This window comes from Hesperophylax consimilis, chromosome 10, assembly GCF_061612785.1.
Source record: "Hesperophylax consimilis isolate HC1 chromosome 10, BYU_Hcon_1.0, whole genome shotgun sequence".
Lineage (NCBI taxonomy): Eukaryota > Metazoa > Arthropoda > Insecta > Trichoptera > Limnephilidae > Hesperophylax > Hesperophylax consimilis.
Genome location: NC_142845.1, coordinates 11713302 through 11719301, shown reverse-complemented (window position 1 = coordinate 11719301; position 6000 = coordinate 11713302). Strand labels below are relative to the sequence as shown.

The following is a 6000-nucleotide window of genomic DNA, read 5'->3' as shown; positions in this document are numbered from 1 at the left end:
CTGGTAAAATGTTGGTTCGTCTCTCCTACAATCGTCTCTCCCCAAATCGTTTTCTTTTCTTTCAATCATAAAAATATGATGAAATTTTATTTGATTCTATTTGTGAGAAGTGGAGTTTTTGTAATAAATTGCTCATTGAAAGACAAATATTACAATCTCTTATTGAAGTTATTCAAAGTTGAAAAATATGCTAAATGTAGAAAGCTAAAATTATATTTACGCATTTTAATCTGAAATAGTCTGAAATTCAATTATTATTTAAACACAATTTATCTGATTTGTAAGAATACAAATATTTTTTGTATAAATAATATAATGCAGAGGCATTGCGATACGAAAATTTTGCGTTTGATTAACGACAAACATAGATGTATGAACTACTGTTGGTCGAAGACGACAAAGCATATAATGGATTGCTTGAGATTTTAATAACTTTTAAAATTGTGTTGCCTACGAAAATTTAGCCAATGCGACTATAGGGCATAGGACATCTGTAAATTTCCGAATCATAAGTTCCTAACTAGATATTAAAGGGCAAAAAGAATTTCATGACATATTGTACTGTCACTATTCTTGATAATATTATTAGATTTGATCGATGTTCACTTTAAAATATTGGGTAGGTTAGTTTAAGTTAGGTACGCTTCATTCGGCGTAAAATTATAAAACACTCTTACGTTTAAAATGTCTTTAAGTATATGAACGATTAGTGGCTGAGTTCTGGCATTCATTTCCCCAAAATTCTTTAACTCAATTAAATGGCTGATTAATAAAAATACATTTTTATTTTATCAATTTTCCCGAGTATCATTTTTATAACTAGCGTAGACCCGTGAAAAATTACGGAATTGTCTTAATTTTCGACAAATTTCATCCAATTTCGAAAAAAAAACAACTAAAATATTTTTTTGTTAAAAATTATGTTATATGTAGTTAAGTGCTCTATCGCTTGTATGATTTCTTCCCACAATCAGTTCCAATTTCAAATATGTCACTTCATAAAAATCAAATCAAAGCAAGTTTCAGAGATCCAACCAGAGTTACGCAGGAAAAAAACACAACTGAAATTATTATTTTGGATGTTTGTGGATTATGAAAAATACGCAACATTTGGTCCATAAAAGAAAGATATAAATAAACATGTAATCAAAACATAACATTATGAAACTCTATTTGCTTGATTGCACCATCACATTTACATTCTAAAAACATTTCACAAAACTTATCAAGAAAATAGCCGAACAACTGGGTGTATCTACATTGTGTACAATGTACCTAACAAATTCCGCATAGAAAAACCAATCACCACAAATAAGTAGGTACGGTTCTCTTGCCCGACAGTTATTACAGTACCTACCTTCGCTACGACATTACTGATGGAACGCAAATTGCATTGGCGGGCTCTGAGTTGCCTAATCCTCCGTGAAATGACTTGCCTGGTCGGTGGAGTTCACTATCTGCCCCACTGCTACGAGTACCTACTCAGAACTTATACACACAGCATTAAGTCGAATATAATAAATCATATTTTATTTTATTTACAATGTACACAACAGACAGAGGGTTAAGGATAGGTATACTAAAAAGTGTTCATAACATGCTCTTTTATAGATGGCGTTAATTTTGTTATTTTAGGAAAATACGCTTTTGGCGAGTGCTAACCTTTCAGGCTAATTTGTTCACTTTTGGGAATAACTCATATGTTCTCACAGAAATAATTGTATCTTCCTTACTCTTGCGGTGAGATAAAATAATATATAATCTAAATTGCGTTATAAAGAGAAAAAAACACGCTTTATAGTCAAATCTTCGTAGGAAATGTGCTTTATATGTAAAAAATAATTTTTGATTGTTGAACATACTCACCAATATTATTTTAGTCACCTAGATATCTTATATAATATAATTTTGTGTATTAATCTTTTTCTCTTAAAATTTAATTGTTATTTTTTTGTATTTTTTATATATTCCTACTAGATGTATGAAAAAATTTGCGTACATCTAAATAAAGATTCAAAAACAAACAAAAAACAAAATCTAGAAATTAACCTCAGTAGAATTAAAATGTGCACCTTTATATAAAATTATTTTTTCATAAAACAAGTGGTGACAGTAATGTTTATAATACATTTGTCTAATAAAATAGGTATGTTTTTTTTCTTTATCAGTAATTTTAGTTACAAAAAAAAGTGAACAATTTTTTTTCAAGTTTTCATGAAAATTTTTAACATTTCATTAAACATATCTAATAATACAATTTAACAGCGTATTTCATCACCTTTTTAAAACAGTTTTCAGTTTTCGGATACGTTCAGAAATATTCCATTTATTTGGATTTTATTGCAAAGCGAAAACCGACTTTCTCACAGAATAGGCATGCATTTTAATTAATACTAAATATAATTATTTAAAAAAATAATTTAAATTAAATAAAATTAATTTAAATTAAACATAATCATTAAAAATAATTTTAATTAATTGACTTTTTAATAATTATACATTTTCCATCATTTTAAGCAAAAAATCATGTGATCTGTTATCAGTTTCCGTAGTGTAGCGGTTATCACGTGTGCTTCACACGCACAAGGCCCCCGGTTCGATCCCGGGCGGAAACAATTCCTTTTTTTTATAGCACATGGCATTTTATAGTAGTTGTAACTATTTAAAGTTTTTCGCGCGAATGTCTTGCTTTTCAGTATATTTTTATTCAATTTATTAAAAAAAAAAACGAAATGAAAAAAGAGATTTCAGGCCATTTGAGCTGGCTTTTAAACCTAACTTAACATGATCTATTTAACATTTTTTCATCACTTTTCACGAATTTATATCACTTTTAAAAAGTGCGTTGAGTTGTAAAAATTTAAATGAAAACAAATTTTGGGCAAAACATTAAAAAAGCTACGGATAATAAAAGTATTATAAATAATAAATAAACATACATTGGGTTTCTACGAGGCCTAAGGAGTTAAAATGAATAGTTTGTTTTTAGCCCGTGCATACGCAATATGGACAATAAGGACACAATTCTTTATTCATATTCTTATACTGTATGTATAGTGCAAACAAAAAATTCACCTTAAGTTTATTCCTAAAATAATTAAATCAATGCTTTCTGGGAACGAGCAATTTATGAATAATTTTAAACATTTAACACTAAAAAATATAAATAATAACAAACCGTCCAGTAACTGTGTACAAATTTTTTTTTTAAATAATTCATAATTTAATCTCAGAGTGATCGGTAACGAGTAAAAATGAAGAAAACAAATCAGGAATAACCGGAAAGTAAGTCAAGTTCGTTCTTTAACACCCAGTAGAACGGATTTAAAAAATAAAGTTTTAACTAAATATAAATTTTGCTAGATAACGGATTTAGAATCAGTTATCATAAGTTAACAACCATACCCTGTAACGAATGATAGAACACCGTAAGTCTGACAAAATCAGAGCTCAGTGTCCTTTATTATTACGTTTACAGCCAAGGACTACGAATGTTCCGTAGAGAAAACCCACAATACGTTGCGCAGATTCTACAATTCAAACCGCTACGTGGCCGCTACGAATCTCCCGTAGCGCTTAGCTCCGTAGCGAGCTATATAAAGAGATACTCTCATCTCAGTGGTATACATATGTATATAATATACTTTACTAGAGCAGTATATTCTTACAGATTATTTGCCGGGACGGAAGAGCAATGAAATATCCGGAACTTCTATAAAAGTTTGCGGAGGATACGCGAGATTGAATCCGAATTTTACTTTTAATTCATTTTGGATTTTCCCCGTGGTTTTCAATCTTGTATTGGGGATTGGAGTTTAAGCTGGTCCCGGCTATACTTATTACTATCAGAAAAATTGTAAATATGAGCAGAGGAAGAAACTGATAGAATATTGCGAGATGATTTGAATTTACTATGAAATGTATTAATCGCTTTTACATTAAATTGCTTCGCTAAAACTTTGTCGGATATCCGCATTTCTTCAACCTAATTTGAATATAGTATTCGCATAGCAGAAGTTTATGGTTTTATAATTTGTTTTTAAAAGAAAATACGTAAAAAAAACTATGAGTGCCGTATGAGTTTGATGCTTTTAGCTAATAATAATAATACAGAATACACACGAACACAAAATTTATAAAAAAATGTCACGAGTACACGAATACTATACAAGCCAACGTAATAAATTATACGCTAATGTCGTAAAAAAATCATAGGTCATAAAGGTATCCACATTTACAATAACTTTCTCGATAGCCCGACAGCGAAAACGTAGAATCAAATAAACAAATGTACAAGAAAACTATTTATTCTTGAGATGAACTAAATTATAATATACAGTAATGTGGAATAATATTTAAAATTTTACAATATAAATACGTAAGATAAGAATAATATTTCATATATTTATTATAATAGCATTCGATTATGTAATAATAAATAAATAAAATAAAAAATAATATTTTCAGAACTATACGCAAAAAACCACTTATACGTTAATGTCAGCTCTTAGAGGGATGGAGCTGGCAACACGGTATCGCATATCCATATATAAACACACATTTCACTACAACCTTAGATTACACATCTGCCCTGATGATAGACACAGCAATGCTGTCCGAAACGTTGGCTAAAGAAGGAGCTAGCGCAACACGGCATAATACCCCAAAAATAAAACACTATGATACTTTTTGCCGTGAAAATCTCAAATTACACTTGGATTATGTAGTTGGAAATGCATATATTTCTTAAACTATAGCAAATAAAATAGCTTAACGAGATACGATTTAATTTATTGTTTTGAACGATTTAATGTGGCGTAGTATCCATTTCCATATAAATTTGGATCCACAGGTGTATCTTTTAGAAACATAGGGTGATTGATGTAGAGCTGAGGTTTACCATATTTCAAATTCAAAAAAAAAAAAAAATTTCACATACTTTTGTCATCTAGCTTCTGTAAAATTGTTTATTGAGTTATAAAAATAGAGACTACGTTTCGTTTCTTGTCAGAATTGTCATATTAAAAAATGTTTCAAATATAAAGGCGCGAATTTTTCTAGTTCTCAACTTATCTTTGACAGACGTCCGGGGAATTGACGTTTTGGTCTACGTTAAACATTTAAAAGTATTTCACAGAGACTTCAAAAATAGGTTTGACGTTTTGACTGTATAAATAGAACGTTGAAGAATCGGATATCATATGACTTACAGGAATAAACACAAACCGAGGGGTAGTTCTAGCTTCAACAAGAAATTACTATTGCTTATCCTGCTCCATGTAACACCTCACAAGGGCGACCCGTCTGCACAGTGTAAAGACAGGGGAATTATATCGCCACCCGGTTATTGGGCAAGCAAGGAAAGGGAATCTTCTTACGAAATAATACGAGAATAATATGAAAATGATAATTACATTTGACGTTAATTGGCTTAGGAAAATTGAATATTCGTTAGGCAGGAGTCTACGGAAAAAATCGGCATGTAGTTTAACTGGCGAAAAAGATTGGGAACCTCTGATGAAGAAACTTTCATCGTAATTGTTGGTATAATAAAAACGTAAAACTTTAAAACATCGTTAACCCCATGGGGGTCGTCAAATACTGGATTACCGAATCAATTGATATTTCAGTGGAAGTATGATGGGAGACGTGGTAAATGCAGACCAGCCCCATACGTACACACCATAGACGTTCCCTATGTCTATGGTACCATAACGATTTTTCGATTTAACTAGTTGAAATAGCATTAATTATTAACTCAAGAGAACAAAGTTACAATACCTTGTATAACTCGTATATAACTTTTATGGACATTCCACATACTTTGTGCATTAGGTGCAAATAAATGAAGAAAGTATAACACGTAATGAAATTTCAGCAATCGAATTTACAATTCATTGCCACGGGGAACGGGGATTCTGTACTACGTGAAACTGACGATGACGCCCGGCTTTCTCATTCTACACGGCAACACCTACTTAATGAGCTTCAAACGATGTT

At 30.7% G+C, this 6000-nt stretch overlaps 1 non-coding gene across 1 annotated transcript; it reads left to right on the top strand.

The window, feature by feature from the left end:
* The first annotated feature begins 2542 nt into the window (after window positions 1–2542).
* On the top strand, window positions 2543–2615 carry TRNAV-CAC (transfer RNA valine (anticodon CAC)). The gene has a single exon. It is a non-coding gene; the product is annotated as a tRNA-Val (tRNA).
* Window positions 2616–6000: the final 3385 nt, after the last annotated feature.